General features: G+C 49.2%; 1 long non-coding RNA gene across 2 annotated transcripts; it reads right to left on the bottom strand.

Moving 5' to 3' along the window:
- Positions 1 to 4776: 4776 nt before the first annotated feature.
- LOC141371975 (uncharacterized) lies at positions 4777 to 10082 on the bottom strand. 2 transcript variants are annotated; one of them, XR_012377336.1, is made up of 3 exons: positions 9919 to 10082; positions 8165 to 8266; positions 4777 to 7332 (listed from the first exon to the last, which is right to left on the bottom strand). It is a non-coding gene; the product is annotated as an uncharacterized lncRNA (long non-coding RNA). The 2 variants fall into 2 exon arrangements; XR_012377335.1 differs by lacking the exon at positions 4777 to 7332 and adding an exon at positions 7501 to 7630.
- Between the last annotated feature and the right edge of the window lie 635 nt (positions 10083 to 10717).

Here is a 10717-nt window from a genome sequence, read left to right as displayed (position 1 = left end):
ACACGATGTGATTATGTTTGCTTCAGCCATCATATACGATTTAAGAAGCTCAGGGAGTGAAAAACAGTCTATTATACTCACACCTAATGTTGCCCGTTCCAGTATTCTTTTTTCCTTTTTCAAGCTCCAAGAGTTCTTCTGACATGGTTTCTTTCTGCCTGTGTAGTTATATTTGAAGTGAGTTTCTTGTAGACAGCATATAATTGGACATGTTCTTAAATTCAGTCTGCCAATTTTTGTGTTTCCGTTGGTGTATTTAGACCATCTGCATTTAATGTAATTAATGGTATGTTAGGGTTTAAGTTTGTCATTTTATTTTTGTTTGTTCTTTCTGGGGTTCTGTTTTGTTTTGGCTTTCTGTAAGTTATTCGAACAATTTTTAGCATTCCATTTCGATTTATCTATGGTGTTTTTAAGTGTATCTCCTTATATAGATTTTTTAGTGGTGGTTTTTGGTAGACACATAATTGACCACAATCTCTGGGTGTCATCACTTTACCAGTCTGAGTGAAGAGTATACTTCATAGTATCCAGTAAGATACCAAGTAGAGTGCTTAACCCAGGAATGGCAGGAATAAAAGAATAATAGCAATAGCCAACCCTTATTGAGTGCTTATTATACACCAGACACTGTTCTAGGCACTTCTTATGCATTCACTCATTTAATCATTACAGTAACCCAATAAGGAAGGTGCCATCGCTGTGCCCAGTATATAGATCAGGATAGTGAGGCATAGTGGGGAGAATCATGGGTCTAGTCACATAGGGACTAGTAACCAAGAGGGGCCTTTACCAGCCCCAGGCCTGGAGGGGACCCAGGGAGAGCTGTCATTGTAGGACAGGGCTGCCTGTGAGGAGCTGAGGCTACAGGAAGTAGATCATGGCCACTGTCACATCATGACCCAGCAAGGGAGGGGGACCTGCTGACCCCTCTCTCCTCCTGTCTAATCTGCTCTGCCTCCTCCTATGGACCAAACACAGCCAGAAAGCCACAGGGCAGGGAAGCCCAGATGACCTAACTGTAGAGGCGGGACTCTCCTAATGCACAGAGCGAACAGAGAGAGTGTGAGCGGAGAAGGAATGAGCAGAAATGCCCACTCCTCCAGGTTGGGCTTCTTCCTTTTCTTTCTCTGGGGCTGATTTGTCTGCCAAATTGGTTGGATGATTCAGAGACAGGCTGGTTATCTGACTCGGGTTTTAGGCTGCCACCAGCACATCCTTCTGGGCCCAGGGGAGAAATTCTGTCTGCAGAAGTGGTCTCAAAGGCTTTTCTGCCAGTCTATTGACCGAGCAAATTGCAAGTATTTTTCTTTCGACTTTAGCAAAGTTAAGTTTTGGCTCTGCTGTAGCTTCAACTGTCCAAAGGAACTCTCATTGTTCATGCCAAGAGACATTTATACAAATCGTTATCTGAGTGCTGGCGTTGGGCCCGCCTTTGTGTAAATATCCACATGATTCTTTTCCTTTAGACCCACGAATATAAAGGCAAGGAGAAAAAGAAAGAAAACAACAAAACGCCACTCCTGCAGCCTGAAAGAAGAGATCACCCCTCCAGCTTTGCCTGCTTTCCATGACTGCTTTCTCTCTGCAGAAGGGGGGCTCAGTTGGTTAAGCATCCAACTTTTGATCTCAGCTCAGGTCCTGATCTCAGGGTCGTGAGTTCTAGCCCTGCGTTGGGCTCCATGCTGAACATGGAAAAGAAGTTCTGTGTTTCTGTCACACCACCACCTGAAAGGCAGGTTTCAGAGGGATTCTCTTTGCATGTGCCAAGGTCCTGGGGCAGAACGAGTAGGGCAGGTGTGGCTGGAGCTCAGTGAGGCTGGGGAAGGGAGGTAGAGCATGAGACTGGAGGGAAAGGTAGGAGACAGATCCTGGAGGTTCTCTGGGCATGGCAAGAAGTGCTGCCCATTGACGAGCTGAGGGTTGGGCCTTTAGACTGTCCACTGTCAAGGACAACAGAGTTTGGAACATTGTTGCCAGCAGAAAATTTTAAGATTTTCTAGGTAAGATTTTGCAATCAACCCTTAAATTGTGGCGATGACACAACAGCAAATCTGTAGCCTTTTTGAATTCATTATTAAAAACACGAATCAGTCTTTCAGCTGCCAAGAATAGATAATTAGTGTGAAACTAGGGTACTCCTCTTGTGACAATATGTATTAATGATCACGCATATAGATATTTTTCAGGCAGTTTTCAAAAAGGATTTGCAGTCAGGAAGCAGTCAGAGCCCCTGGTTTACATTGACAATTTGACCCATAGTAACACGGTCGTGTTTGAAAGGAGCCACACGGAGTCACCGGTGGCAGGGCGCGGGGGGGGTGGACCATGGTATCCAGACCATGGATACCGCGGTGGGAGTTTTATGTCCAGGAAGAACTTTGCACAGTGGACTTGAGCTTAGAGAGGGCGGCAATGCCATGATATGGGGGGGTCCATGGGCTGTGCTGAGGTCCTAGGCTTTATTCCGAGAGAGAGAGATATGGGTTAGGGAGTTTTAAACAGAGGAGGGACACAGCCTGTCTCAGATCCCAGCAAGATCCCTCTGTGTTCATGTGGAGAAAGAACAGATGAGGGTGAGGGCCGAAGCAGGAAGATGGTGGAGGAAGCCAGTGTAATTATCAGGCGAGAGGTGATGGGGGCTGGCCAGAGCCCGGGCGGCAGCAAGAAGGTGCTGGACCCCGTGTGGGTTTAGGAGATTGAGGTCCAGAGAAGGAGCAAGGACATTTCTTAGAATTTTTACCTGAATCACTGAGGTGGGTGACTGAACACCAGAACTTTTCTCTTGGGATCAATAAATGTTTGCGGTACAATCTCTGCTTGAAATAAACTAAATATCAGGCTTGGACTGTGATGTGACATCAGTGACTTGATGGAAACTGGCAGAATATGCCGGTATAAGAAAGGGAACAGTGGGTGTGATGGGGACACAGACAAGAGCAGAGCAAGGAAGATCATGGAAAGTTGAGAAGGTATCTGTGTGTGTGTGTGTGTGTGTGTGTATTTATACACGGCAGGTATATATGCATATTAATTTATATGTGTATATGTTATGGACATATTGGAAGTGGCAGAGCCAAGATTTGAACACATGTTCTTCACCACTGCACTATTCAACGAGTCTGGTAGAGGATATTGGATTGTTCCAGTTTGAAAGGTTATTTTTCACTGTTATAAATAGTGTGGCTGGCAATGTCTGCGCACACAGAACTTTCGCACCCGGAGGGTTTCTGAAGATGAATTCAGAGAGAGGTGGTGTCTGAAAGCCCCTCCCATCTGTGGCATCTGTCAGCCCCCGCCCTGCCAGCCCACCCTCTTAGATCAGGGCCCCGAAAGCCTTTCCTGTGACAAAGGGCCAGGAATTCTTCTCCAGCAGGGAGAAAGAAAGAACCGGGCCTTGAAGGTGGCCAAGCTCCTTCTGCGGCATGGGGAATGGGAAAGAGAATGGGGCTTCTGAGCCTGGCAACAGCCCCAGGTCAATGAATGATGCGCTTCCCCCAAAAGTTCCACACATTTTCTCACAGCCGGGTACAGCCAGCATGCCGGGGTGGGGGTCTGGGAGAAATGTGCCATCTGCTGTCTGTTGCTCAGCTGTTCTGACAGTTCTCAGGGCCAGAGGCTTCTCAACTGAGATCATCCCAGGCTTCCTTCCAGTCCTGGGGTGGGTGAACAGCTGTGTCCCTTTAACTTGGGGCTGGTTGGGACAGCTGGCCTGGGATACAGCCAGAAAAGGGACTCATCCTGATTCCTAACCGTGGGGGAGGGGTGGGGGTTGCCCTGGATAGGTAGAATCTTCCTCTCCCCCTCTGTGCAGAGAGAGAAGCACAGGGAGGTCCAGAACGTGTTTGCATTGTGTCCTCTGGAGGGGAGGCCGTGGCAAGAGTGGGCTTTTCCAGGGACACCTGTGGACAGGCGGTACTGGCTTAATTCAATCCAGACAAATCTTTGGTACGTGTCTTTGGGGACCAGTGCTTGGCCAGGCCCGGGGACACTCCGATAAGAATGGCCCTTGCCTTGCAGAGCGCCCGATGCAGCTCAGAGTACCCCACGAACAGCCCGGCGCCTACAACTGCACTGGTTTTGCAATAACCCACTGTCATCTCTACCATCAAGGTTTGTCTGAATTGGACTTTATATTTTTTATGCTTAATTTTGTTTTAAAATAAAATTTATGTCCTGTGAGCAGGAAACCAATATTCACGGAAATAAGTAGAAGGTTGTTGCAAGACCAAGTACAGTGAAAACATATTAATTTTTAGCAAGTTACTGCCTCCTGTCATGGCTGAGGCATCTTAATTCAAAGTCGCACGCTGAGACTTACTGCTTGACCAGCTCAGCAGGATGGAGACGGACAAAGGGAAAACATTTCTCTAGGGCGAGTCATGGGCTTCTAATGTTGGGGCCATGTGTCCATAGATCTGCAAAGTAATGGCTCTCTTGCCCGGGGCTAAGTAGACAGACCACAACCTTAGAATGTAGAACATTGCTTCTCCATGACTTATTTTCCTGAGTGTCCACACCAGGTAGATATAAGGTGCCTTTCAGAGAGCCTCTCAGATCGCTGATTTCAAGGGTGTCCCCCAAACTAACTTAAAGGCAAAAAAAAATTTGCTTGCCTTTGAGGATTTTCTTAAATGTCGTCACACTGAAGGGCCACAAACTAACTTGGTGACCCAGGCCTGGCCAATCGCTGCTCATTCACACTTGAGGGGCAGGGGAGGGCAGGTGAGAGACCAGGGTGGACTGGCCATGGAGGCAGGTCATACAGGGGCCTCCAGGCCCTGGAGGCCACGAAAGAGCGCTTGGATTTGATTCTAAGAACAGAAAGCCACTGACACGTTCCAAGATGAGTAACAACTGCTTCGTGTTTTCGAAGGCTCACTCTGGCTGCCGCTGTAAAGGGACCTGGGGACCAGATCAGAATGAGGAAGAGCCGTGGTCCACGGGGCAGATGATGGTGGCAAGGGCAGGACAGGGGTGCCGTGGAGATCGGGGGCGGACAGATCAGGTCTGGTTTGAAGGTCTGCAGGGCTTGTTGATGGACTACGAGTGGTGGCAGGGAGAAGCCTAGGTTTTGGCTGAGCAGTCGGGCAGATGGCAGTGCAGGTTAGAGATAGGAACAGCGGGGGAGGAGGAACAGATGGGGGGCAGAACGGGGGGTGGACAGTAAGCTGCTCTGCAGACACGGTCCACCAGCAGTTTCTGGTCCATTGGCTCTTGTGTGGCTGACACCCCAAACCTGGAAACACGCCTTATAGGCTGCACCTCATTAAATAAAAATCCTGCTGCTGAGGACAGAGCCTTATGAAGTCATAAGTGAAACAGTGACAACCTGTGGGCGGAGCTTCCCCGTGAGACAGCAGAAATGACCAATGGTTGCTGAGTGCTTGTGATGCCGACGACCTGCCCTTTCCCAGGCCCTCTGCCACCACCCCTCCATTCAGAATGATCACATCCCAATTTTCTCCCAGAAGCTGCTGCAACCAGAACCGGCAGAAGGCAGAGGGAACACATCACTGCATAATTTTCCTGAGTTTTCCATCCAAGGTTCGTTAATGAAATTCCAACACGGTCTCTTCGACACCTGCTTCATTGATACCGGGTTGAGAAACCCATTTTGAGCCTTGCTTCTTGGAGCTAAAGCCGGCAACAGCATTTGATTGTATTTTGTGATATCCCAGAGTCAGGAGCGCCCCCCCCCCTTTGCCCCATCGCGAGGAAAAGTGGTCTGAGCAGCAGGTCCCGGGCATCCGATGTAATTATTCCGGGTCGAGTCGAAGGCACAGCAATAGTTGGCCACGAGGAGGGGAATCAAATGTCATTGTTCGGGAAACAGTGGAGTCCCTCTGCCCAGGTGTGGTCTCCATTTCTGCGGCTCATCCCCAGGCTTTCCTGTCGCCCCCCGCCCCTGGTGGGCACAGAGCTATTCCGGGCAATCGGATGGCCAGGGCCAGCTTCCCCTGGTTGTTAAAGCTCACAAGCTGATACGGTGACATTGAAGGCATCCCACCCAGGGACACTCGAGGATCCAACGAGGCCTGCCACGGGAATGCCAGCCTGGCGCGCCCACACCAGTGTTTGGAGGATCTGCATATTTTTCCGCCAGTGGCCTGAACTGATGGCCCTCCCCTGCTGCCTGTGGGCCCTGCCCTAGTTCTGAAACTGCCCCTTGTAGTCCCAGACCTGCAGCTTCTCTTCCCCCGACAAACACCCATAGGTCTCATTTGGAACATTCCCTGGGCCACACGAGATTGCTATATTTGCAGGATCTTGAGCTGGGGCTGGAGTTGTGAACTTAGGGTCTTTAGGGCCAGGCTGGGGTCATGGGAATTAGAGACCTGGGCAGAGCGGGACTTGGGGGGCACTAGTGAGGATGCGCCCCGTCTAGGGCAGCCCTCGCTGCACATTCCCCCTGACTGTCCTCATGCAGAAAAGGGGACAGAAGAGACACGTCTTCCAACGTTCTCATCACAGCTAGAGGTTTGCTCTGATGCAAAATCCTTCAATTTAAAAAGTTGATAGCTAATTTACCAGTGTGTGTGTGTGCATTTTAATACTTTGGGGGAAGGACACAAAGCAAACCGGTTTGTAGAAAACATTTCACCTGTATCTGCTGGGCTGTGAACTGCAACATTAAAAATGCTAAAACGAGACCATGGATTAAGTGCTTACTGTATGCCTGGCAGGGACATGGAGGCTTTACATGTATTTTCTGAATCAAGAGAACAATCTCCAAAGTGGTGACCATGTTATTCTTCCCATATTGCCGATGAAGAAACTGAGGCACTGGATCCTTTGCCCAAGGTCACACAGAGAGTATCAAGGTCAGGACCCAAGGCCAAGACTTCTACCTTGAGAGCCCATACTCCAACCTCCTCACCATCCTGAGTTTGGTGACTTAGAATATTCTGGAATTATCCTAGAATTTTACAGTTAAAAGAAACCCTGTAACTAGAAAGATATGCCATATGTATCTGTAGATGAGGAAAAGTAAGGGATTTACTGAAGACTGAAAATTGCCTGGTGGCAGAGCAGTCCAAAGCTGAGTGTGGGCCTGGTGGTTCAGTCTAGAGCATGTTTCTCTCCCTCTCTCTGATAAAGATAGCTAGACACAGAGATGATAAACCTATCATTATAAACAAAACAAAGCAAACACATCAAGACATCACCTCCTTAGTTATCCACGGGACGCATTGCTCCTGCACCTCCTGAGAGGGGAGGCGCTGCAGGAATGTGACCTGAGGGGGGCGCTGTGTGCCGTCTGCTCACAGCTGATATGCGTCTCCTGGACCCAAGTGTCTGTGCTGGAAAACTGAGCCTTCATCTTTGAATCTGCAAAGTACCAGACACCCTTTAGGTCCCAGTCCACACTGCCTGCTCTGAACCTGGGTAAATGGAGTCAATTCAGCATACGCCAGGTGCACGGCCCATCACACCAGGAGAGCATGGTATGTTGGCAAGCAATTATTTTTTTTTAAGATTTATTTATTTGGGGGGCGGCACGTGTGAGCAGGGCTGCAGGCAGGGGCAGCGAGAGAGGGAGGGAGAATCCCAAGCAGAATCCCCACTGAGCGCTGAGCCTAGTGTGGGCTGATCCATCTCACGACCATGAGATCATGGAGATCATGACCTGAGCCAAAATCAAGAGTCAGAGGCTCAACTGACTGAGTCACCCAGGCCACCCCCATGTTGGCAAGCATTATTTATTTCATTATTTGTTTTTTAAAAAGTTTTAAAGAAGTACATTTATAACTAGCACATCAAATCTGTGATTTCATTGACAATACTGCTTGGTTTGAGGCTTAAATTTGGAAGAGTGATTCCATTCAGAGAAACCTATTAAAGGGTCGCAAGGGAATGCATGGAGGTGGCCCGAGTGACAATCGTGAGGGGCTGTGTGAATGGGCACCGCTTGGGACACGCTGAGGATGTGGCAGGTGGGGCGGTTTGGGCACTGAAGTTTAAGTCCCATCACAGCGGTGGGAAGGGACCCTCCCCAGCCCATCAGAGTGACAGAGAAAGGTGAACAGCAAGGTGTCAGAGAAAGGTGACCTCAGCTCCAGCCTGGCCCAGTGGGAACGTTTGGTCATGGAAAGAAATCGGGTCTGTTTTTTCCACATGTTCCCAGGCTAACATTGGAGAAAACAAATTTTGGTTGGCTGACCTGGCTCCATTTAAAATATTTAAAACTGTCTTCTTTTGCCCCTCATGGCATGTCTTTTAGGTTCTTGCCTCTCAGATCTGAGCTGCCTGCATCAGGGCTGGGCTGTGGGAGGAGATTAGATCATATATTTTTGTGTTAATGATGTTGATATATAAAGCTTGGTAGTTACGGCATTTTTAATAAATCAGGTTAGTGTCCCAAGGGGAGGCTTACCACGTGCTCTTTATGCACAAATGCCTCTATCATTTAAGAGTCCTGTTAAAAAGTGTAGTTCGAGAGCAGATCAGCAGAGCTCTTCACAGCTGGTCTATGTGGGCAGGAAGGGGCGCACTGAACAAGCAGACACGCAGAACAGGGACTGGCGGGCAAGAACGCCCAACAGCTAATTGCCTCCCAGATTAGCAGGATGGAAAAGTGGGTGCTTTAAGACCCCGGTTTTGAGTAGATTAAAAATAATAAACGGTTCCACAGGCTGTTTGTTTTTTGCCAGCACAGCGTTCAGGGCTGCTGCCTGCAGGTGAATTATGCACCAGGTGGCGGCCTCCTGCTTTCCAGAAGGGTCTGGCAGGTCGGGTGGATGGCCAGCTTTTGTCCTTTTTACCACTAAGGTGCAAGAAGGCAAATCCAGCCTCCATGATGACCCAGTGAAGCTGCTAGCAAGCAGTGACTGTTCCTGGTATCTGAGAATCCCATCAGCTGGCTCATCAGGGCCCCGCAAAGCTCTCCCTCCAAAAGTGGCCTCTGATCATCCAATAAGAGGGACCCAGTCTAGGCCCCTAAGACTAGGCTTCTTTCCTTCCTGCCTTACATTGTCTGGACTTTGCCCTCCAAGTCCCAAATGCCCCTTACAGACAATAAAAAACACAAACACGAGACCAAGACCATTTCCGATAATGAGAGGAAACACAGAGAACGCAGTAACAGGCCGATGGGGACAGAAAGGGAATGGGGGAGGTGGTTCACCTTAGATCGGATGCTCAGAGAAGGCTTTTCCAAGGAGATGACTTTGGGAAGGGACCTGTATGAACTTAGAGGGTCCCTTATAGTGATATCTGAGGGATTCCCTTCAGGCAGAGGGAACAGCAAGGAGTAAGGGCCCTGAGGCTCGATGAGCTTGGTGTGTTTGGAAATGAAAAAGGCTCCATGTGGCCAAAATGAAGTGGGCAGGGGCTGGATTCTGCAGGAACTTGTAGACCTGTGTGGGGAGCCTGAACTTGACTCTGAACCCCATGAAGGAGGCATTAAGGAGCTTTTATTGAGTAGGTGACATGGGCTGATATCCTCATTAGAAATATGCTCCCTCTTGTTACCTGGAAGATGGAAGAGGTGACAAGAGTGGGGGAGGTGAATGGGGATCGAAGGGGTGACAGGGGAGAGGGGGAGATGGAGGGGGGTAAAGGGGCTCACAGGGGAGGGGGGAGGGAGAGGAGAATGAAGAGTCCCAGGGGAGGTGGAGGGGTGGAGGGGGGTCCACAGTGGAGAGGGGAGGGGTGGAGGGGGTCACGAGAGAGGGGGAAGGGGGAGGGGAATTGAGGGGGTGACAGGGGAGAGTGGGGAGGCAGTCCTGAGGAGGTAGGATGTACCTCCTCCTCATACCAGTTATTAGCTCTCTTTCCTGAGCCCCAACTATGGGGGAGGCATTCTTCTAAGTCCCCATAACAAATCACCTTATTTGATCCTCAAATAACCCTCTGAGACAGGTACTATTATTATTTCCATTTTATACAAGAGGGGACAGACATGGAGTGATTTACCTAAGGTCTCTTGGGGAGCAAGTCTCACTGTCAGGATTTAGACCAAGGTCATCTTGCTGTCCTCTCCTCCACGGAGCCACAACCAACTGAAATCCAAGTACTGCGGATCCCTATAATTCAACATTCAGGACCCTGGCGTGGCTTTCCCAGTCAGGGGTACAGGAAAAGAGCCAGGGCCTGGTTGCTAAGCAACCTGCTTGTTCAAAGGATCAGGGGGCAGAAGGCGGAGCAAAGTAACTGGCGGCCCCAGTTATCACATGATCAAGATCCGACCAATCAGAACATCCCTTTCCCCTGACTACAGTGATTGGCTCAGAGTTGTACATGTGACCCAGGTTGGTCCAGGTGGAAGTCAGTTCCAGGACTTTGACATCAGCGTTGGGAGAGGTGCCCTCCTTGGGCTGGAGGGGCCGAGATGGAAGTCCATCCCTGACACTCTAGAAAGTGTCAGGCTGGTAGTGAAACTGATACAGAGGCAAGGCGAGCCGAGAGTTGGGGAAAGAATTCTGACAAAATTCTCAAGAGTACCAGGATTGAGCTGAGCTCTATTAAGCCAGTATAGATTTTCTCTTTCTTTTCTTTTTTCTTTTCTTTTCTTTTCTTTTCTCTTTTCTTTTCTTTTCTTTTCTTTCTTCCTTTCTTTTCTTTCTTTCTTTCTTTCTTTTTTTTGTTATGCCAGTTTGGTGGATTTTCTGTTACTTTTAACACCACACATCTTAGCCTTTAGTACCTTAGTACCTTTAGTACCTTTATCTGGGCTGGCTTCCCATTCGAAGCCCCGGACTTGGAACCGCAGACG

The sequence above is a fragment of the Callorhinus ursinus genome, unplaced genomic scaffold, assembly GCF_003265705.2.
Source record: "Callorhinus ursinus isolate GAN/ISIS: 27379988/994484 unplaced genomic scaffold, GSC_fseal_2.0 scaffold153, whole genome shotgun sequence".
Lineage (NCBI taxonomy): Eukaryota > Metazoa > Chordata > Mammalia > Carnivora > Otariidae > Callorhinus > Callorhinus ursinus.
This window is presented reverse-complemented; position numbering and strand designations above follow the sequence as displayed.